We start from the raw sequence: 25,013 nt of genomic DNA on the forward strand, positions 1-25,013 counted from the left end.
AAATTTGTGGAAAGAATGTGGAAATTTACATTCAATATTCATAAGCCAACTACCATTATGCCTGAAGAGAAAAGTTTTTAACCAATGTATTTTTCCAATAGTCTCTTATTTTAGTTATATTGACATATGGCTATGACACATGGACACTAAATGCAAAGGAAATTCAAAAATTAAGACTAACACAATTTAGTATGGTAAGAAGTATGACTGGTATCACAAGACTGGATCACAAACGGAATATGTGGACAAGAAACCAAACCAAAGTCTCTGACGTCATAGGAGAAGTGAAACATCTGAAATAGCAATGGGCTGAGCATATTGCTCAAAGAAAAGAACAACAATGGACAAAAGAAGTACTGGATTGGATTCCATGAGAGGAAAAACGACCATGACATCGACCTAAATCAGGGTAGATTGATATCATCAGATTTACAAAAGTAAAATGGGAGAGCAATGGACAGACAGGTTTGGAGTAATCTTGGAAAGGCTTCGTGGATTGACGATGGCTGATAATGATGATGAATAAAATTTACTATGAGCAATAATCCAGTAATTCGTTACTGTCCTTTTTGTAATAAACTAATTTCCTGGTGGCTCTCAGGATGCTTTAAGTTTGCCTATCTTTCTATGAAAATATACAGTATATAGTTATAACAATTCTCAAAACCTTAAGAGCCACAGACCTTCATATCAAAACTGATGCAACAAACAAATACTATTTCATTCAATAAATAGTCAGTTATTTTAAAAATATGGCTGCAACAAGACAGACCCCCCCCCTTTTTTTAAAATAGTTATAGCAATTCTATTATCAAGAATGTGTTAACAAATTACACTCCTAGGGGAGCATCATCTAAACATGTTTGTTATATAACTATTCCTTATATGAAAGGAATTTTAGAGAAAATTATTCATACGTTAAAGAAACCTAATCTGTCCATTCACTAAGTATAATAACTGACCAATGGGCTTTTCTAGAAGTGATTCCTTTCCTCATTTATGAATTTTAATTAATATAAACTAACCAGGCAGTTTGTAGAAATAAGAAGCAAAGAACCATATATGATTTAAACAACTGAAAACAAATTACTCTTTATATCATAGTCTTTAAAGAGCATAAATAATTGTTACCAGATTAATGTGGCAACACAGTGTAATTATGCAACAGCATGAAAAAAACTACAAGATGAGTGTTACAAAAATGGAAATGGAATGTCAGAAAATGAAACTAGGGATTTGGGAGTGACAGCCAAAGTTGAAATTCAGAGAACATACTGCAAATGTGGGCAAAAATAGTCTTTCAGAGATGTCTTGCCAAGCCTAAATAACAGTGATTCAAGTGAACTATTTCTACGATAAAAGTGAGAGTTGAACTGGATAATGGAAATGATTATACCATGATACTGACAGGCTTTGCTAAGGCATTTGACAGGATACTATACAGAACTCTATTATATAAAATGGTGCAAATGGAGATAGATGTGAAGATGGCAACATGGATAAGACAGTGGCATATAGTGGAGATGAATTTGCACATTAATGATACCTCGGATAATCTGAGAGAAGAAGGCCAGTTATTTGCTAATGATGATAAACTGGAGAGGACAATAGTTAATAAAGTTGATGTTGAAATTCTGAATGGCAATTTGAAAAAAGACTGCTGGTTTAGGTGAAGGATAATGGTTACCAGATTAATGTGGCAACACAGTGTAATTATGCATCTTGTAATTATGAAAAAAGTTACAAGATGAGTATTACAAAAATGGAAATGGAATAAAAGAAAATGAAACTAGGGATTTGGGAGTGATAGTCAAAGTTGAAATTCAGAGAACATACTGCAAAAGTGGGCAAAAATAGCTCAAAAGATCACTTAAATATACCAAACACATAAACAAGTACGATAAAAAAAAAAAGTTATTATTCCTCATTATAAAGCTCTGATACAATTACATCTGGACTACTACAGAAAAATTTAGTTTGTCAGTTTTTTTATGAGAATGACAAAGTAGTAGTAGCAGAGAGGAATCAGTGGTTAGTGACTCATCTGTAGATCTTTGTTCTATCCTTATAAGATAGACTGAAAGTTACAAAATTTGGTTGATAGAGTAGATGAAGAAATTTTTCGAGGAGAGGATAAAACAAGAGATCACTTATGAAAGTTGTACAAGAGTATAGTTTTGAGTATGAGCAAAGTGCAAAACCTACATTTTTTGAATGGAGAGTGATGAATGAAAGAATAAATGGGACAAGTTCCCAAATATAGCTGTTAGCAGAGCTCAACAAATACACTTTCCCACTTGCTAATTTTAGTAAAACCTGGCAAGCAGATTTTACCAGTTGGCAAGTAGCAGACTGGACAAAACAGAATATTTTTATTAAAAACTTTAATAAGAGATTTTTGGACTGCCTTAATATTCATGAAAAGTGATAGAAAGGATCAACAACAGCTTCTTCACTATCTGGATATCAGAAATTACTTAGCTATCACCAACTGGGATTTTGCTATTCCTGTTCTACCACAGAGCTCTTGCTAACCTTACTCTTGGACACAGGCCATGGAAAGATTTGGAGAAGTCCATGTGGTCACTCTTGATATTTCAAAGTCATCTGACCATGTTGGACAATGAGGTCCTCTGAAAAAACTACCAATCAATTGTTTCCTTCCTGCCCTTTATGATTGGACTGCCAGCTTCCTCTCTGGTCATTCGTTGTGTATTGTGGTGAATGGCTTTCTTTCATAAGATTTCTTTATCAATGCTGTAGTATCCCAAGGTTCTGTAGTCTCACTCATGTTGTTACTCCTTTACATCAATAATACTGTCTCTCTCTCTCCATTTTGCTGATGCTCTTCATTTTTCTTCCTCATTCAAGAATCATGTAGTACTAAAATGATTGAAGCCTCAAGATCTTCAATAACCAGTAACTTAAATACTGATCTCCTCACCATTCTCAAGTGAGGTTGAAGACAACTCAGTGCTTCAATGCTATTAAAACTCAGTCCTGCCTTACTGTCCAGAAGAGAGATCCTACTTCGGATAATATTCTGATATCCTCTCGCATGCAACCCCCCCCCCCTCTTGAGCTGATTATCACGTGCAACTTATCCAGACACAAGTATATTACATTAATAGCCTCCTCAGTCTTTAAAAAACTTTGTTTGAAATGCTACTTCTCTCCTCTTCAACTCCTAACACTTCAGATCAGACTAGCCTTGGAATGCTAATCTCACATCTGGGGTGGTGCATCCAAAACCACCCTAAGAATTCTCAATGATATACAGAAGCAGATGATCTGCTTAACAAGTGACCCCTCTCTAACAGATTCCCCTTCAGTCACTTTCCCATAGGCACTGTTTCCACATGCCTTTTCTAAAGGTTCTTTCATATACGTTGCTCTGCTGACTGGCTGCTACTATTCCTCCATTTCTTCAAATCAAATAAGAACTTGAGTAGCTGCTAGTCAACACTCATAAGTATTCAACTCCAAACATATCAAACCAACTTATCAATTTCCTTCATTTCCTCTAGCTCTATTCTTTGGAAAAGTCTCCCCCATACTGTTTCACCCAATGAGAGTAGAATACCTAATTTTTTAAGAAGCATGTTAACATATCACTTCTTTCTCTCTAACCACTTGCCCACATATGGCACTGTCATGATGTAGGTCTTGTGACCTTTCTGTGTGGGATCATTATAAATAAAACATACACACATGCATACGGTAAGATCCTGGTTAATGACCAGGATATGTTCTTAGAATTTTGAAGTGCTAAACAAAACAGCACTAAATGGGGTTATTTTAATCTTATGTAAATAAGAACATGTGAAAACACAAACATGAATAGAACAGTACTGAACTTTTATTTAACAACATTTTTATTCATAATAATTTTAAATATAAGAATGTTTCCCCACCAGACACCAGGACTATTCAAACACCAAGGAAAATGCTTTTTTCATATTTCAAGACAAATATTGGGAACAAAAAGAAGGACTTGCCATTCCCCCCTTTCTTCAGCCTGAGCCCAACTGTTTATGGAAAATTTCGAAACTAATGCATTAAAACACTATCAGAAGAAACCAAAAATTTGGTTACATAACATCGATAACATTTTCATCATTTGGTCAGGAACGGTGGATGAGCTGACTGTTGTCAAAGATTATCTGAATAACTTGCATACTAATATAAAATTCACTCGAACTAGAACAACACAAAAAATTACTGTTCCTTGATATCCTTAAACGTGTGGACAGACTTATGTGTTCCTCGAACATGTTGTTTATTATTTTAACGGTATAATAGAACACAGAAACTAAGTAAATAATTAATTTATTGACTTGATGCTGATATTTCGCTGGTATTATAACCAGCATCTTCAGAGCACAAAAACACTGTTTGTCACAATACGCGAGACTAAAACAACATTGTGTACTTAACCAAAATTGTAGCAGCAACACAAAGACTAGAGTCCTGATTTTGGCGCCCTCTATTTTTCAGATAGAGGGCGCCAAAATCAGGACTCTAGTCTTTGTGTTGCTGCTACAATTTTGGTTAAGTACACCATGTTGTTTTAGTCTCGCGTATTGTGACAAACAGTGTTTTTGTGCTCTGAAGATGCTGGTTATAATACCAGCGAAATATCAGCATCAAGTCAATAAATTAATTATTTACTTAGTTTCTGTGTTCTATTATACCTTGATATCCTTGTTGAAGTAAACGATGAGGAAAAAAGGTTAGCCTTTTCTGTATACGGACTTACCACAACGGGAAGATTTTTAAATGCCACTTCACACCATCCATTGCAAAAGATAGGCATAATTAAAATTTACGAGATAGGGCATACAATATATCAAGCACATCAATTAAAAGGAATGAAGAACTGAACTACCTCAAACAGAACCTTATACTTAATGGTTTTGAACCCAAGACAATCAGAAAAATTCTTAATACATCTCCTGCAACTCTCTTATTTATACAAGATTTCAAGAATGCAATCATGTTGCCTTACATCAAGAATATCACAAACAAAGTGGCTGCATTGCTTGCTCCACGAGTACAACGTAAAAGTGGCTTTTTTACCATTACAAAAAATATCAAGATTCCTACATTCACCAAAACCTCCACAATACCTCATGAAAAAACCAGGTATCTATGAGATTCATTGCTTTTGTGGCATTTTTTATGTACACCAGATAGGAAGTTCAGGTGAGATCTGCATGTCTGAACACATAAAAGAGGTTGAAAAAGGAAGAGAGCATAAATCAGGCTGGCATTCCACGTAACTACCACTAGTCATCAAGTACTTTGGCAAAAACAAAAATGTCACATTTTGATCGTAACTGTTTTACAAGAAAATTTAAAGAAGCATTGCAAATGCTTAGGATACCTACACAATGCAATAAAAATCAAGGCTTAATTTTACATTAAGTATGGCTTGCTTTCATCAAACATTTAACTGCCATAGAACCTAGGATATAACGTGTGATACCACTAGCAATGTTCCAACACAAATACAGTAACGAATTTACCATTTATATTCATCAATTATATGTTACAGTTGTGAAGTTATCAAAAACACCTAATATGTGTAATTATTATCAGGATTTTGTTGTGTAAAACTTTTATTTACCAGTACCCCTGATGATGTAAGTCTTACGACTTACGAAACTTGTCAGGTTTTAATTCAACTCTTTAATTACACAATAATGTGGTCTCAATACCAAAAACTTCCCACAGAACTGCTAAACCACAGAAACTAATGTTTGCATAATTCAAGCACTACTACTATATATATTTAATAACTGAATGTACTTCATACCAAGTGCACTGATTTGCTAAGGGAGTCAGTTACATTCAATATTACTGCTTAAAGTCAGAGAATTTGAGGAATTTTGTACCATTACCTAGTGTTAATTCAGGAAATCAGGAATTTATCATTTTACTGAGCATTTGCAAACACATGCACTATAATGATAGTGTTGAACGGGACAGTGTTAACCAGGCCTTAATGAGTGTGCATGCATGTAATATTTTATTGACACAAAAGTATAATCTATAATATATATATATATACACGAGGTGGTTTGAAAGGTTCTCGGCCTCAACCATAGATGGCAACACTATCGGCAAGATTTTTTTTTTCTAAGTTGGTATATGTCATAAGCATCCATGTGAAATTGGCAAGTCATTCTATTACGTAGTTTGTTTTATACAGCTGTCTGAAGCAAAAGTGTTGTCTGTATCCCTTGAAACGAATAAAATTGAGTATTGTGCGATTATAAAATTCTTTGTAAAAGAAAGTTTAACAGCAAAAGAAATTCATTCAAAGTTCATAAAAGTTTATGGGTACTCTTCTCCTTTGTTTTTTGACAATTAAGAAATGGGCTGCCAAGTTTAGACGTGGCCATACCAGCCTTGAAGATGATCCAAGTGAAGGACGTCCAAAAAAGTGTAAAATAACACAAGAAATCATTGATCAAGTGTGCAATATGGTATTGGATGACCGGCGAGTCAAAGTGTGCAAAATTGCTGAGATTACAGGCATTTCAACACAATGTGTAGGATATATATTGCACGAAGAACTGCAAATGAAAAAGCTTTCCGAAGATGGGTACCGCGCTTGCTCACAGCAGATCAAAAATGCACTCGCATGGAAACCTCTGAACAGCGCTTGGAGCATTTTAACAAGAATAAAACTGATTTTGTGCGTCAATTTATTTTTACAATATATTATTACTATGGATGAGACTTGGATTCACCATTATACACCAGAATCTAAACAGCAGTCAAAACAGTGGACAGAAGCCAGTTGTTCAGCACCAAAGAAGACAAAGTCAGTTCCTTCAGCAGGAAAGGTCATGGCATCAGTGTTTTGAGATGCTAAAGGTATTTTGTTTATTAATTATCATGAAAAGGGTAAAACAATAACCGAGGAATATTATTCCGATCTTTTAGCCAGACTAGAAGAAAAAATTTGTGAGAAAAGACCCGGTTTGCAGAAGAAAATAATTATCTTTCATCAGGACAATGCACCTGCCCACAAAGGTGTTTTCGCAATGGAAAAATTAAGGGATCTGCACTATGAATTGTTGGAACATCCACCTTATTCTCCAGATTTGGCTCCCTCTGACTTCTATCTCTTCCCAAAACTAAAACTCTTCCTCGCTTTTCAGCATTTTTCTTCGAATCAAGAGATGATTGCAGCTGTAGGATATTTTGCAGATCTTACTGAAAACCACTACAGGGATAATGGCGCTGGAATAAATGTATTAGTCTTAAGGGAGATTATGTTGAAAAATAAAAATAATTTCGAAATTATAAATTAATGACTAAAAACCAGGTTTTGAGTAAAAAACTAATACACACGACTAGTTTCGTCTGAGAACAGACTTCATCAGGTGTAAATGAAAAGGACATAAAAAATATCAGAGAAAACCATACGAATACTGGATTTCTACACAGCAGAACGTATAAAACAACACAGGAAACATTTAATTGGAAGAAAGAACTCTGGCTGTAGCAACATGGCCATGTGTGCGTGTAAGTTCTTGTGATCTCCAGTACTGAATGGCAGAGCTGTGCGAGTCTGGCAAACTATCGTGCAGGTTGCTATTGATATGGATGGGATTAAGAACGATTTCCTTAGATGCTAGAATCCATCTCTCTAATTCGTCATAAGATCTGTGAACATTGTTAGTTAAATCCCAGCATATTTGATGTTATAGGCCTTCTTCATTAGAGTTTGCCGAAAATAATACATGGCTGGACAAGGCACTGGCCCGAGTTCTGTTGTAGGAAATGTCTCTTTTATGCTCTTCTAGATGGAGTTCGATGGATTTTTCCATTTGACCACAGTATGGTTTGCTGCAATCACAGAGGACTCTGTAGACATCAGGATATTAGAGATTATTATGTCTATCCTTTGGACGGCTTAAGATTGAGCAGGGTTTTTGTAAAGTAGTGAAAAATGTCTTGATGTTTCCTTAAAATTTTTGCTAAAACTGGGGATAGAAAGCTAATATAAGGTAAGGAAATAAAGCCTTTGGAATTATAGTATTTGCTGGCATATAAGACGCACTACCCCTTTTTTGTACAAATTTTTTAGGAAAAAAACTTTATCACCGAATATTCTAATCAATTTACAGTATTTCAAATATACAGTAATAAGTAGGTCTACTTTCAACAAATACCTAATAACTGTGTAGTGAGTTTTTTCGTGCCCCTAAATTTTAACAGTAACAGTTTTTGTGCCCTTGGAATCTACAGTTTTGTTTGAGGGCACATCAAAAGTCAGCGGAACCTCGTTCATATTTCCTATTTGTGCAAGTTCAAAAGTTTCTTGTTTCCTTGCGTTAATCACGAATAGATGAAATTCAATAATTTTTTCTTCATATTCAGCTGGCATTTTTTGTGATATTTTTGTTTTAGTCCACATACATAGCTGGTTTCTTTTCATGAATCTTGAACACCATGATGTTAATCCAGTAAAGTTGGCGATCCCTTTGTTAGCGGCTATTGCTTTTGCTTGATGAATAATCATTTTTGTAGAAAATGAAAGTCCCGCATTTCTACGTAACCGGAATGTTCTCACACATGCAAGGAAGCAAGAAAGAAATCGCGTAACTCGGAACAGAGAAAATTTCCAGAAATGAAAGTAATAAAACACAGAGTATCAGCGTATAAAACGCACCCTGTTTTTCAGACCTATTTTCAAAGAAAAAAAGTGCATCTTATATGCCAGCAAATACAGTAGTTGTATCTTCATCGTGTTTGATGGTGACGGCTAAGCAGTATTCTATTTATAGTACTCCTAGAGTATCCATTGTTTTTGAAAGTATTTTGAAGGCGTTTGAATTCATTTTGAAGTTCTTGTTCATATGACAACAAAAATCTTGCTCGGTGACCAAGAGTTGAGATGATGCTGAACTTCTGTGGTGGATAATAGTGTGAGTTAGCGTCAAAGTACCTATCGGCATGCTTTGGCTTTCTAAAAATCTAGAATTTAGTATGCTCAGCTGATTGGTTAGAAGCATATCAAGAATAATATTATTGGATATTCTATATCTATCTATCTATCTATATATATGTAGGAAGTTTTTTACCTTGAGTGTAAAATATGTTCAAGATACCAAGAAATTTTATACTTTGTTTTAATCCTTTTCCCAAGTAAGCAAAGCAAAGTTTTGCACGTGAAATATATATTCATGTCTGAGCTACTTGTATATAGAGGCTAATGACTTCATATCACTTGCCTTAGTATGCATTCCGTAATGTGAAGCACCCCCCCCCCCAACTTTTCAGGTGTGTTTAATGCAGTGCATAGTGGAAAGGGCCAGTATGCAAACTGGTTTTGAACTTTATTGAGGTCTCTTCAGTGGGAGCTAGATATATATATATATATATATATATAAAATATGTATTTTTTTTTTTTCTATTTTACAAATTATACTTCTGTGTTCTTTTGTACAATAAAACCACCAATAAAACTTGGCTCATTTTTTTTTTAGTTCATTGCTTCTCTACTAAAAATGATTTCATTGTGAACCCTAAATGTGTCTCCTTACGGATGATTCACTTCTGCTACAAGACTATTTGTGCACACTTGCTGAGAGATCATTAGCCATTAATGAATAGCAGCATATTTCATGATCTATACATAAACAAAGCATCATAACAGTTGTATGACAGGTACGATTTTCTGTTTCAGTAAAGTTCATGACACATTTTATGACAGAGTAACATGTTCACTTGTACTTACCATCACCACCTAATTCAACCAGTGAGAAAGGAATGGACTACAGATGGATAATCTATGGTTACTTGTGCTATCTATCTATCCCAAGTGGATTATGGCTGTGAATCATCTCTGGGGAAAGAGCACCAGCACAGATTTCATATTATCCTTAAGACGACTGTGTAAAAATCTCTATAAATGAAGAGAAATGATACCTGTGGCTGATTGGGTAGCACACCTAGCTTTGGAAATCAGTCATTTTAATTAAATTCTCTATAGAATCTATGCTTGGAAGTTTTGGTAATAGGAGAAGATATCCTGCTCATTATTTTTGCTGACAATCTTTGATAGAATTATTCAACTCCTTCCCAACACACTTAAAATCATAGTTTCTGTTCATCAACCAAATATTAATTTTAAAGATTTGTGTTACATTCATGCATCATATTTTAATCATGTAATAATTTCTTTTGCGAATAAAGTGTTTGGATTCTTTTTCTTCAAGCTGAAAAAAATTGCAGATATTTATTATTATTAAGAGAGACCTCCAACCAAGGAGTCGGGGATCATCAAGGGAGGCCACATGCACGCACCAGCTATCATACTTATGATTGAATTCATTTACGCTGCTTGAACTCACAACATCCAACGGCAATCCATTCCAATCATGCACCACCCTATGAGAGAAAAATCTAGCCCTCATCCCCCTTTTAGCAGCATTGATTCTCAGCTTCCAAGGATGCTGCTCTCGTCCTTTCCCCACCCTCCATAAATTGAAAAATTCCATAAACTGAAATCCTATATGACCCATTCAAACGTTTGTAGGTCTCAATCACATCACATCTCCTGTTTGCTAGTGTCTGCAGTGTCTATAAATAAATTCTCAATCTGTCATCATAATCAGAATTCCACAAACTTGATATCATTTTGTGCAGGAAACCAGACCTGCACACAATAGTTCAAGTGAGGTCTTATCAAGGTCTTGTAAAGAGGCAAAATGACATCCCTATCTTTACATATTAATGTCTGTTTCAGCATTGCAATTATCTTTTGAGTTGTATTTGCTATCTTAGCTATATGGCCCCTGAACTTCAACTTCCTATCTACTGACACTCCAAGATCCCTAGCCTCATCAGTTTCCCCAAGCATAATCCCACCAATATAATATAATACTACATTGGATATTTAATCATGCCGAAGTGCATAACTTTACATTTACTGACATCCATTATCCCATGCCCACAATTCCGGCACACTCAAATCATTTTGCAAGTACTGCATATCAGCAGCATTCTTGATTACTCTATTTATCTTTGCATTATCAGCAAATAGGTGTAGGTTCCTTGTCAAATCCTTCACAATATCATTAATGTATAGACTGAACAACAGTGAACCAAGCAGTGACCCTTCCGGTACACCACTGGTTACTTTAAATCTTGCAGACTCGCATCCCTCATATACCACTTTTTGATATCTTTCAGTCAGCCATCCTCTTATCCATGCTAATATTCTATAATCCAAACCAATATTCTCCAATTTATGCAACAGTCTACCGTGCTGTATTCTGTCAAAAGCCTTAGCAAAAAACAAAAGTATCATGGTGTATTCATTCCCTTTTCTAGTTCAATGTTATAGAATGTGAGCAAGTTGCTAAAACATGACCTTCCTTTAGTAAACCCATGTTGCTCATTGCAAAGTAGAGATTCACTGTCAACCCATTTCTGAATGAAAGCCCTAACCAATTTTTCCAAAATCTTCAACCACCATTACTGAGATACGAATTGGTCGATAGTTGGATATATATTGGTCTTTGCACCACCCTTATGCAATGGAATTACCACACATTCTTTCCATTCCTACATAATCTTCCCTGTTCTGAGACTCATACTAAACAGCCTGGTCAATGGAATAGCCAGTTCAGCTGAGCACTCTTTTAGACAACATGTGCTGATATCCCATTAGTCCCTATTGCTGAATTCGTATTCAATTTATGCAACATCTCTAATACTTCCTCCTCATATACCTGAATTTCTTCATCCAGTAAAGAAGTAGCAGTGACCTCAAAGTGACCTCTGTAACAGTAGCAGTGACCTCTGTAACCCTCATGCCATCTGCATTTATAAGAGTTATTCTTTCATGTTCATTCTTTCTTTTATTTGCATCATATCGATAGTATTAGCCTAGTGGCTGTGTGCTTCGCAACCATATGCCTGGGGAAGGAGTGTCCTAGGTTCGATTCCCATCAGTGAAGTGAGGAGCTGAAGGATCTCCCTCAGCCATAGCCAGTCTTGGGCATGGACAGTAGGGTTTTTTCCCGTTTATCATGGGATTTTTCATCCTGCAAAGCATGCAAACCAGCCTTGTGAACACAAAACTACGGATATAGGATACACTGGGGTGTAGGGCTGACCACCTTATTCTGTGAACGGTTTGATGTCTGATGATTAATAAAATCTTCGATACTACAAGGTAAAAGCAAGATGAGATATCAATAGTATTCTTGTGGGTTGTCTTTAGCATGCGGAGCCAGTTTCTTTTCATACTCAGACTTTGCTTTCCATACAACAGTTGTGACTATTCTAGCCTGCTGCTTATAACGTTCATCATCCTTATGCACAATGGTATTCCTTCCACATCGTCCTTTTCTTACGAATCTCTTGCTTAATAAGATTATGCATCCATTTGACTCCTACCCCATTTATTCTTCAAACTCTCAGGACATTCTGATATCGCATCATTTAAGTATTATTTAAATGCTTCCCATGTACTGTCGATATTCTATCCATCCAGCAACCAATTCCGTTCCACTGAACTTAGTATACTCCTCAGTTGATCATAATTTCTGGTTTGCAGTTAAGCATGCAACTTTTTCTAAGTGGAACATTCATAAACTTAGTCACTTCCCAAGTGAGTACCGCATGATCACTGTCACCAACTGGAGGCAGAAGAGTTACGTCTTTAACTGAAATGCCCTCTGACACTATAATCAAATCTAACACTCTTTGACCTCGAGTTCTTTCTGTCATATGGTGCTTGAGGAAGTTGTATTGCAACAGCTCAATAAATGCATTTTCATTCTTGTCATTAGATTCAACTTTTATTATATATGTATGGGGGTTCCCCCATTCCTCAACCCCCTCCCTTAGGACTGGCTGAGCCCTCCTAATGAGGGATTAAGTACTACATCATATACTGTAGCTTGTGTGTTCGCAGGGGCCGGTTTGCCTGCTTGCAGGATGAAAACCCCACATAAACTGGGGTAAATATCCTGCTGTCCATGCCCAAGATCGGCTAACTTGGCTATGGCTGAGAAAGATCCTTAAGCTCCTCACATCGTTGACAGGAAACTAACCTAGGTCACTCCTTCTCCAGGCATATGGTTGCGAAGCACATAGCCACTAGGCTAACTGCATGGACACGAGATTCTACTCCTACCCAATTAATATTTGGATAATTAAAGTCTCCCATTATGATTACTCATTTTGAACTCATCTTTTCTATTTGGTGATACATTTCTTAATCACTAGCAACCGATCCACCAGGTCTGTAACAACACCCCACTATGTAATTGAGATTGTTAGTATTCCACCTCACACCAAATGGCTTCAAACTGACTGCCACATGAAATACTGTTAGTAGTAGTAGTAGTACTACAATCATAGGTTTCAACTTTAAGTGGATTTAAGTCATCCGATATCATTAGCAGCATGCCTCCTCCTGTCCTATCATTCCTAAAAATACTGTACACTTTACGCTCGATACCAGTTAGTAGACCTGATTCTGACAGCCAGGTCTCACTAATGCCTATAATCTGAGGTACCAACATATTGACTAAGGCAACAAACTCTACCACCTTTGTTTCTGATACTCCTAGCATTCACGTATAGATATAATAATCTACCTGCATGTTCTTTTGTACTCTTGTCTGCATGACACAGCTGGAAAACTTGCAGATCTCTATTCGTCTCTAGTGCCTTATACATGTAGACACAGTTACATAACATTGTTGCTCATACACTCACATTCTCACCATTCCTCCCTTTATAATTTAGTTTCCTTGAACCCAAAATTTTCTGAAGACTATGTTTGGCTCATTTTCCATCCTCAGTTGTGATACAGACATGCTTATAACTGTAATTAATCCAAACAAAATCACTTAGCATTTAGTGGTTTCATCTGCAAAAGAATCTACTATTTTAAAGAAAACGAGAAAAATAAATAGTCTTGGGGGGGGAAATAAGAGAACACCTACTATAAAGACATATCTACTTACCTTTCAAAAGAATTATTCAAGGATGAGTTGCATATTTCAAAACAATTTAAATCTGCAATCAAAATAAAATAAAGTATTTAACTTATAAAAGGGTGAATTAGTGAATAAAAAACTAATAAAAAAAAGAACACAACTAAACATCATAATTTGACTCAATAAAGAGTCAAATTAACTAAAAAGGAAATAAGAAAAAATAAGAGGGAAATATTAACAAAGTGAAGTATATCAAGCAAATGAATGAAAAGGATAAGAAGTATAGTTTGGACAAAATTTTGGAAAAAATCAAAAATCATCTTAAAATTCTCTCCATGTTTTTAGGCTGCTAAGGCACTATTTCCTTATTTTGTTTCTTTAAAAGTTACATTCATTACATGTGTCATATGCTTAATATACTTTCTCTTTAATGTGATTTCCATCTGGCTTTCTTCACCTTTTTTAACGAGTTTTTCTTACTGACAAATTTAAATGTTTCACAATATGCAAACCATCCTTGAATATCAGGGCAATTCTTAATATAAAACAATTAATGAAATATAGTTGTCATTATTTTAGAGAAAAACACTCATGAAAAAAAAAATAATAATAATGAAAATTGTATATTTACAAAAAAATAAGTGACCATAACAAACACTTAAAAACAGTTTTTTCTTAAATATCTGAAGACATCAATATATAAAAACTAAAAGCAAAATAGTACATAGAATGGCTTAATATAAAAAAAATCCTAAATACAGCAGCAAATGAAACCTTAGGAAAAACCAAAAAATTCAATAAAAGGAAAAAAAACTGAAGATATGGGATGATAGAATCAAAGAAATAATGAAAATGAAAAAAGAAGCCTATTATAAATGGTTAAGCAGTAAAAGATTAGAAGATGAAATAGAATATAAAAGAATAAGAGCCATAGCTAAAAGAGAAGTCAGAAAAGACAGAGAATCCTGGAACAAATTTCTTTCTAATTTAGTTTTATATAAAATAAGAACCAATGTACTGTATATAAGATTTCAAAACACTTAAGTACAGATACTAAAGAAAACAAAATTAAACACTGAATTGAAATTAGAAAAATTTCTAAATTTCTATACAGAATTGTGAACAGATAAATATTTTAAAAAAGATACTGGCAAATATTTAATGAAAAAAAAGGAAATAACTAAACAAGAATTAGAAATCAGCCTGAAAGAAACAAGAAAAGGAAAATCACCTGGAGAAGATAAGTCAGGTTCAATATTATATAAATATGCAGGAATAAGTTCAAAGAAAGGCTCCTATTATTTTTAAATAAAATCTATTCAATTAGTACCCACCCCCAATAGAATGGAAAAAAGCAATTGTGATCCTTATCTTTAAAAAAGGTAGTAGAGATGAACAGAAGAGAATTTTAAATAACAAACTAATAAAAGATTCTGAGAAATTTATTTCAGAAGTACAGAATGGATTTAGAAAAGGATGATCATTTATAGACCAAGCCTTTTGCCTAAAATTAATAACAGAGAAAAGAAGAGAATACAATTTAGAAACACATATTACATTTATTGATTTTGAAAAAGCATTTGACAAAGTTAAAAGAAGCATTTTATTTAACACATTAAAAGAAAGACAAATACCAAATAATATTCTAAAAGCAATCGTAAGTATATATACAGTGGAACCTCGGTTGTCGAACCTGATTCGTTCCCAAAGACTGTTCGGAAACCGAAGTGTTCGAAAACTGAAACCAATTCCCCATAAGAATTAATGTAAAATGGATTAATCCGTTCCCCAACCCCAGATGATTGTTTATTTAAACCTTTACAACAGTACTTCATGCATAAGATCGTATACAAACATAATGAAAATGCATAAAATCTTATATGAAAAGAATAACCACAATAAATAGATAAAATATAGATGAAAATTGATCGCCTCTTTATTTTTGAGTATTGTATAGACAGTTGATTTTGCCATACCAAACTACATAGCAAGATCCAAGGCCATTTTCATGTTTGGAAATGATTTATTTTTTCATCTCTATCGTGGTTCTAACAACTTTTCTTTTCGCTTTGCTGCTATCACTATTCTTCTGCGGCCCCATGGTGCCTTAATTATTTTTACTAAATAATTTCAGGAAATTACAATGTAAACTAGGATATACATTAAAATAAATTTTAATATACTCTCAATATTTCGGCAACGTCACGTTGCCATTTTCAAGGAACTTAAGAATGACACGTGCATGCAGGCACAACAAAACAGTAAGTGAGGAAGAAGCAGGAAGCTATTCTTTCTCCTAAAGTCCTGATGGTGCCCCCTAGTGGGCAATGTTGGTATTCTTGGGCGATTGGGCTGAAGGTCTTCTGATTTAGGTTTCCCAAATTTGAGGCAGTCTCATGCAGCCAAACGTGTTGAGTTTTGGATTGTTTCTTAGGGCTGAGGCTCATTCCATGAAAATCCTTTCATATTTGTATTTACTACGGTGTAAAATCGCGGCTTTCTTCCACCGTATTCTATGGCAGGTATCCAGCGCATGGTCAGCAAGACCAGAGTGGCTGTATTGGTGAAACCGGATGTAGTCCTTGTGTTCTGAAATTCTGATATTTGCTATCCTGCCTGTTTGGCCAAAGTAGGACAGCTTACAGCTGCAAGGGACCTGGTACACACCAGGTATGTCTAGGGGGAAGAGGTTAGTCTTTAGTAGAGCGGATAAGGGATGCCAATTTTTTATATGGTCTGTATTAAGTCTGTATTTTATATTAAGTCATGCTTTTTTAGGATTTTTGTAATTTTTTCCGAGGTGCCTCAGATATAAGGTATGGTGATGGATTTAGAGTAATCCTTGTTGTGAGGAGGGGAGGGAGGGGGGAGGGTTGTGGTTTACTGGTTTCAATATTTTTTGGATTTTCTTTCGGGGGTAGCCATTGGCTGATAAAGTGTTGAGAATGTGGTTTAGTTCTGTGGTTAGGGCATTGTCATTTGAGCAAAGTTTAGCCCTGTTGTGTAGTGTCTTAATGACTCCATATTGTTGTGAGGAGAGGTGGTGGGATTGTTGGTGAATGTATCTGCCTGTATGGGTGGGTTTTCTATAGACTGAGAAAACCAAGGTTCTATCAGGCTAGCAGGTGACTAGTGTGTCTAAGAAAGGAAGGCAGTTGTTTTTTTTCTTCTTCCAGGGTGAATTTGATTCTGGGGTGTTGGTTGTTTAAGTATGTTAGGAAGGAGAGGAGTGCATCGGAGCCATGTGACCAAATAGCGAACACATCATCAACATAGCAAAGCCAAATAGTTGGTTTTTGTGGGTTTAAAGCTTTCTCTTCAAAAGTCTCCACATAAAAGTTGGCCAAGAGTGGGGAGAGTGGAGAACCCATGGCTGTCCTCTCTATTAGTTTGTAGAATTTTCCTTGCCAAACAAAATAGCCTGAGTTCATTGTGAACTGAAATAGGGCTGTGATATCGGGAGGAAATTTAGCTTGGATTAGCTCTAAGGATTCTTGGAGTGGGACATTTGTGAATAAGGAGGAGACATCAAAACCGACTATTACGTCAGCGTGTTTGAGTGTAAGGTTTTCTATTCTGGCTTTGAAGTGGGCTGAGTTTTTTTTATGTGTGAAGGTGTGTTGCCAGTATAGTGTGAGAGAGCTTTGGCCAAATGTTTAGCTAGTTTGTATGTGGGGGAATCAATGCCATCCACTATGGGACGTAATGGCACATTTTCCTTATGGGAGTCCATAAATACAGGGGGGTATGGAGATAAATGGTTTTAATTTGTTAGTGATTTCAACAGGCCAAGAAGTGACCTTCTTAAGGAGCATGTGGAGTTTTCTAATTTGTGAGTTGGTGGGATTGTACTCGATAGGGAGGTAAGTAGCCCGATCTAACAATAGAGCTTTCAGCTTACCTGTGTAATCCTTTTGGTTAAGCAATACTGTGGCGTTCCCTTTATCAGCTTTGGTGATTATTATTTCCTTGTTTGCTTAATTAATAATAATTTATCAAAAAAAAAAAAAAAAAGAAAGAAAATCAAAAAACTCACTGCAAATTCGAGCAGTTGTTTGCATTGAACGAAGGCTGCTGCGTAACTGATGCTTTCCTGCCTTACAGCTCAGCATGTGGGCACGTTGCTACCTTTTGCCTGTTCGGGAACCGGGGCATTTTTTGTTCGGAAAATAGGTTCGGGAACCGAATTGTTCGAGAACAGAGGCTTTCGACAACTGAGGTTTCACTATATATATATATATATATATATATATGAAAATAAACAAATACAAATAATATTATACCATGAGCTATCATATACAATAGAGATAAACCAAGGAGTCTGACAGGGATGTCCCCTTTCACCAACTCTTATTAATATTTATCTAAATGAAATAATAAAATTTTCCATCAAGGTATTACACTTTCTACTGTGAACATAAACACTCTCCTTTTTTTGCCAATGACCAAATAATAATTACAAATTCTGAAGTTAACATAGAGAAAGATATTTTAAATTTAAATAGCATAGCCAAAAATTACGGAATGATAATATCAACAGAAAAATCAAAAACAATGGCCTTTAAAGGACAAGATCTAGTAAAAACTAAAATAGTAATAGATAACAAGATTTTAGAACAGGCGGATTCATTTAACTACCTAGGATGTATGATTACATATGAAAATGAAAAAGATATAAATCTAAAAATAGCAAAATATTTAAAAATAACAGGTGTAATTAACTCTATATTTAAACCAAACCTAGTACAAAAACAAACCAGACTAAAAGTATACATTAAAAGATTATACATTAGCCCTACGAGTTCTATTGTATGGAAGTGAAATCTGGACAATAAAACAAATAGACAAAGATTTAATAACTGCTGAAATGAAGTTTGAGAAAAAGAAAAACTGCAAAGTATACTCTATTTGATCGCAAAAGAAATGAAGAAATTATGAAAGAATTAAACCAGGAATCAGTAAGAGAAAAAATTAAATAATATAAACATAAATGGATGGAACACTTTGAAATAATGAAAACAGAAAGATTACCAAAACAAGTCTTAAATTACATACCATTACGAAAAAGAAAACCAGGACGTCCTCCTAAGAGATTCAACGATGACTTCTAAGGCCGGAAAAGGCCACTCTAGGCCAAAATACTTGACAGGCATGATTATGATGAAAATAGTAAATTCGAATAAAGGTTCAAATTTAAAGCATGATTATACTGTCCAAACCATGACTGTAATGATCGATATTTACTTCGAAAGTTTGAGAAATTACACTTCTTCAAACAGTTGCATTTGATTTTAATATTATTATGCAGACTCCTAGAGGACATCCAAGCACAGTGAGAGGTTTGAACACCTTTACCAAAGATGCACCTAACATATCATAATCTACTCCACATTCCTTGGTCACCTTAGTCCTAAAAAGGGAGATGACAATATGCTTCTAAGGGTAACTAAGTAGTCTGTACAATCACAGGGTCTAAGACTAGAATCCAGAAATCTAAAGCACTGATGTGCTGGCTACCACGAAGCACCAAACACCAGTGAAGTCCAGTCCATCTGCAGCAACCAAATCCCCTGCTTGACCTATGCACTGGTGAGTTAGATCCATTAGTAGCCATGGATATATATCCCCAGCCAATAGGCATTAGATCATCACATTACAGGAAACTACTTAGGAGTGAACTATTGTACGTAGGGAGATCAAGATGTAGCATCCACACCCTTCAGAGGAAATGCCAAGCCTGTTGTGCTAGGAATCACTGGGTGATATAGGTGTTTCATCACCTGGTGAAATATCACTACACTTTGCTTCGTGGAATCCAGACATGGATTCCACTTAACCGTGGAATCCATGTCTGAATTCCACAGTTAAGTTCTCCCTCATTTTTTTCTAACATGTTATGAATGATGATAATGCATTCAGAAATGTGTCAATCATGGAGAGGCTAAATACTTTTTTGTGAGGATACAGTTTTAAAAATTATGCTGCACACAATCAGATAAGTATACTGAACTAAAACCTGATGGTAATACTTTAGGAGGCTAAAGCTCAGCTAGCAAATAATCTTGCCACAACTATTTCAGAGCAAAATTATTCAATTAAAGTGTGACTAGAGGCAGCCAATCCATTCCTGTATATCCCAAGTTCCTCCCACAAAAGATCAACATAAATCTTCCAAAGCTTTTCTAAGATTTTGCTTAACAAATATATATATCCTTGGTTATAGCTTCAGCCATGTTCATTTCCACTTAGTGTGCAAAAGTCACATTTTCTAATAAAAACTCATAATTACAGCTTCTTCAAGCACTATTAACCTAAATACGAAAGAAAACATATATGTTTGCTTTCATATACCATGTCAGAGAGTTTAACTTAGAATCTCCTCTAATTATTCTTCTTCAGCTAAAAATCTCAGCTCCTCCTTGTAGGATTATTTTGCATGAATAATTGCAAATGTAAAAGCTTTGCACAAGATGGGTGCTGTGCTTGCTCACAGCAGATCAAAAACACACTAGCATGAAAATCTCTGAACAGTGCTTGGAGTGTTTTAACAAGAATAAAACTGATTTTGTGCATCAATTTATTACTATGGATGAGACTTGGATTTACCATTACATACCAGAATCCAAACAGCAGTTAAAACAGTGGACAGGCATCAAAGAAGACAAAGTCGGTTCCATCAGCAAGAAAGGTCATGGCATCGGTGTTTCGGGATGCTAAAGGCATTTTGTTTATTAATTATCTTGAAAAGAGTAAAACAATAAGGGAATATTATTCCGATCTTTTAACCAGACTAGATGAAAAAAATTTGTGAGAAAACACCCGGTTTGCAGAAGAAAAAAATTATCTTTCATCAGGACAATGCACCTGCCCACAGAGGTGTTTTGGCAATGGAAAAATTAAGGGATCTGCACTATGGAATTGTTGGAACACCCGCCCTATTCCCCAGATTTGGCTCCCTCTGACTTCTATCTCTTCCCAAAACTAAAACTCTTCCTCGCTGGTCAGCGTTTTTGATTCAACTTCAACTTCTCATCCAATATACCTCTGTGCTTCGTAACCAGCTCCAAAACACAGTTTTTCCTAAGGATTAGTATTACTTCCAAGTCTCAAAGGCTAGGGACTCATCACAGGAGGTCAGACACTTACAGACCAGAATAACTATCATACCTTGCTCTGAACACATTCAATGTTGAAGAACTCATCACCAATTCTGGTAATGCATTCAACTCATTCATCAACTGAACTGTCCGTGGGGTTCAGTTATGACTTTGGGCTTCACAACCATATGCCTGGGAAAGGAGTGTCCTGGGTTCGATTTCCATCGCCGACGTGAGGAGCTTAAGGATCTTCCCCAGCCAGAGCCAAGTCTTGTGTAGAGGCTTAAGTGCTGTGAGGACATTATGTTGGAGGTTTAATGGATTTTTTACAACACTCAGAAAGAACTAAATTAGAATTTAATACTCCTATATTTCGTCCTAGTCACTAGGACATCTACGGGGATTACAAAAACAATTAATGTAACATGCACACAAAAACTTACAATACTAAGCCCAACCACATGGGTGACACTAAAGTCCTATCTAGGTGGAGCGCCCTCTATGGGCGGTAGTAGGTGGCCTGGAATGTAAGGTGGGACCTCTGGTGATGAGTGTTTCCCAAATCTTCGGAAGCTTAATGCAACCGTATTTGTTAAGATTTGGTTGGTTCAGTAGATTTCTGATCTTTCTTTAGTCCTGAAGTAGAGATAATGTTTTTATTGCTGTCTTTCTCATTCACATCTTCTAAAACTTTAGGATGAAAATGCTGCAATTGTCTTTTTAAATTTGATACTTTTGTAGGAGAATTTTTATCAGAACTACAAAAACTGCTGATTTTTGCATCACATGTTTTTCACAATCAGTACACACAAAGTATTTCTCATCTGCTGTTTTTGTAAAGTGTTCAAACACAGTGGGCTTTGTTGACATTTTTTTTTTTGCAAACTGTGAATTTTTTCATGGGACACTGTTTTCACTAATATAATGTATAAATTATCATAAAATATGTTTTATTTTGAAATTATAAAAGAACTTAAAATTAAAATATATCTTGAAAATATAATCAAATTATCTGTAAAATAGGAAATTTTAGCATATTTATATCATCATCATCAAATTCCTGCCATGTACTCTCAAGGGGTGTACAGGATATGATAGTACTACATCAAAAAAAATTACATCATTACTAACTTCCTATTACAATTTTCCTCCAATTCAGTCTGTTACTTGTCAAGACTCCAACATTATCAGATCTTATAGTTCTATCGTCTAAGGCACTTTGTACCGTATCAATCCACCCATATCTTGGTCTTCCTCTGGGTCGTTTTGCTGCCAACCTAGCAGAGAACACTTGTTTTGCTAATCTTTCCTCTCCCATTCTGTTTAAGTGACCATACCACCTGAGATTAGCTCTGCTAGCGCATTCCCGGATGCTGACAATGTCAAGTTCTTTCCTAATATCCTCATTTTTAATACGATATTGCCATTTATGCCATCTGTTCACGCCTATAATCTTTCTCAGGACTCTCATATCTGCGGTCTCTAGTCTTTAGTCAAGTGTTTTACTTCTGACCTAACTCTCAGATCCATAAGTTAAAACTGGTTTGAACACTCTTGTATACAGATAATTTAGTGTTCTGACTAATTTCTCTCTTATTCCATATGAATTTATTCAATTGACTTCCCACCATACCAGCTTTGCTGATTCTGTTGTCTATTTGTATATTGAATTTACCATCTTAACTAAAAATCGTGCCTAAGTAGCTGAAATGTTTTACTTGTTGCACAGGTTCTCCATTCACAACACAGTTGACATTTTCAATGATTTGCCTATTTTCATTGTCTTTGTCTTTTTATTGCTGCCCTTCATACCATATCTATTACAACAGTTATTCAATTTAGTCAGAGAATATTGCAGACTTGTAGCGGATTTATTTAGACGTATAACATCATCCGCATAAAGCAAAGAATTGACATTAACATCTCCAATTTTGATATCATGTTTAATACCACTTTCCTTCATAATGTGATCCATATAGATAATGAATAACAGAGAGAGGATAATGTACATCCTTATCTCACACCAGACTTAACATTAAACCATCTTCCTGTACTTCCTTCAATTCTAACTGCTGACTTACAACTCAAATAAAGACTAAGTATTGCTTGATATAATGCCCCATTGACACGATATAACTGTAGCGTATTGAATAGCTTCTCTCTTGGCACCTTGTCATATGCCTTTTCCAAATCGACAAAACTTAATGTATTTAAGTTTTGTCGATCTTTGTTATATTCCCATGCTTTCTTGACTATTTGTCGTAAAGTGAAGATCTCATCCTGACAGCCTCTATTTTGTCTGAATCCAGCTTATTCTTCACCATGCTTTTCTTCCACAATTCTTCTCAACCGTTTCTCAAGTATACTTGCATAGATCTTGCCAGGAACACTCAGTAGGGAAAAACCTCTTCAAATTCTCACATTCAGTTTTACTTCCCTTTTTATATATGGGTACTATGAGAGCTTTATTCCAATCATCGGGAATTCGTCCCTATGTCCAGACTTTCTGAGCTATGCAGTGCAGCCACTGTAAGATTCTTATACCACCATACTTCAACATTTCTGGTCGAATATCATCTACTCCTGCCGCCTTTCCACATTTCAAACCTTTGATGGCTTTTTCTACTTCAAGTATGGATATGTATTCCTGACTGCATGCCTGGTCAGTGTTTTTTACCACTGTGCTGTCATCACTGCTTGTTTCATTTAGCGTTTTTCAAAGTAATTACTCCATACTTCAAGGATATCTTTTTCTCCTTTATGTCACCTTTATCATCTCTAACTCCTTTTACAGCACTCTTTCCTCCATTCTTAAGCTTCTTCAACAACCTCCAGAATATTTTGCCACCTTCTCGATATTTATTTTCTATATTCTTGCCAAAGTCCTCCCATGACTTTTGTTTAGCTAGTTTTACACAGTGTTTAGCTTTCTTACATTTGTCTCTGTATTCTCTAAGAGCACAAGCTGACTTATTTGCCAGGAACTTTTGATATGCTTTCTTCTTTTCCTTCACTGCCTCTTTAACTTCCTGTGTCCACCATGGAGTTCTAATTTTTCTATCCTTGCAGACAACTTCACCACATGCCTCTCTAGCTGAATCAATCACGGCTTTCTTCAACGCTTGCCACCGAATCTCCAAGGTTTGATTCCTGTTCTCAAAGTAGACTAAAATACACAAAGATTATTGAAGAAAAAATGAACTTTGTGTATTTTAGTCTACAGTTCACATCTGAGAGCTGCTCAACTTTTATTCGCTTCAAAACTTTCTTACATGTTATTCTTTTCAATATGAAATTCAATTTTATCCTGCTTAAGACTAAATAGTGATCACTTCCAATTTCAAATCCTCTGTACACTCTGGTGTCCTGCACCAGGGAGAAAACATCACTATCAACAATAACATAGTCAATGAGACTTTTCTTATTCTTGACAGAAAAATGTGCATGAATTCACATGGAGAGAAGACTCCATGTGAATTCATGCACATTTTTCTGTTGGATCATGGTGTTAGTAATAACCAGTCCATGTCCTGAGCAGAAATCCAACAGGTATTTACCATTATTATTAGCTTTGCTCTTTTCTCCAAATTTTTCCAAAATATTTCTGTATGTCTCACAATCATTTCCTACTCTGCTATTTAGATCCCCAACAAGGACTAACTTTTCCTTTTTCATTGTGTCAGTTGCTTTTTCTAAAGCATCAAAAAATTCCTCCACTTCTACCTTAGCAGAACCTTCTGTGGGACCATAGGCACAAATAAGTCTCATTGTCCAGTTCCCCATTCTCATATTTGCCCACATTACCCTACTTGAGACTGATTGCCATTCAAGAAGATTAGCCTCGTATTTTGTGTTAAATACTATGGCTACTCCTTCTTTTCCTTGATTGTCATTGCCTGAATAGAACATTTTGTATTTATTGCTTAGAAAGATCTCA

At 35.5% G+C, this 25,013-nt stretch overlaps 1 protein-coding gene across 3 annotated transcripts in view; it reads right to left on the reverse strand.

Annotated features, from left to right (window-relative positions):
- Positions 1-25,013, reverse strand: part of l(3)80Fg (dnaJ homolog subfamily C member 16 l(3)80Fg) — a 326,699-nt gene that overhangs the window by 263,536 nt on the left and 38,150 nt on the right. Inside the window, exon 3 of one of the 3 annotated variants that reach the window (XM_090394769.1) lies at positions 14,007-14,058. The exons of the other annotated variants lie outside the window; for them this stretch is intronic. The gene's annotated coding sequence lies outside the window, so the exon portion shown is untranslated. The remainder of the gene's footprint in view (positions 1-14,006; positions 14,059-25,013) is intronic. 3 annotated transcript variants of the gene reach the window in all.

The sequence above is a fragment of the Typopeltis vanoorti genome, chromosome 6, assembly GCF_054136105.1.
Source record: "Typopeltis vanoorti isolate ZY-2024b chromosome 6, IOZ_Tvanoo_1.0, whole genome shotgun sequence".
Classification (NCBI taxonomy): Eukaryota; Metazoa; Arthropoda; class Arachnida; order Uropygi; family Thelyphonidae; genus Typopeltis; species Typopeltis vanoorti.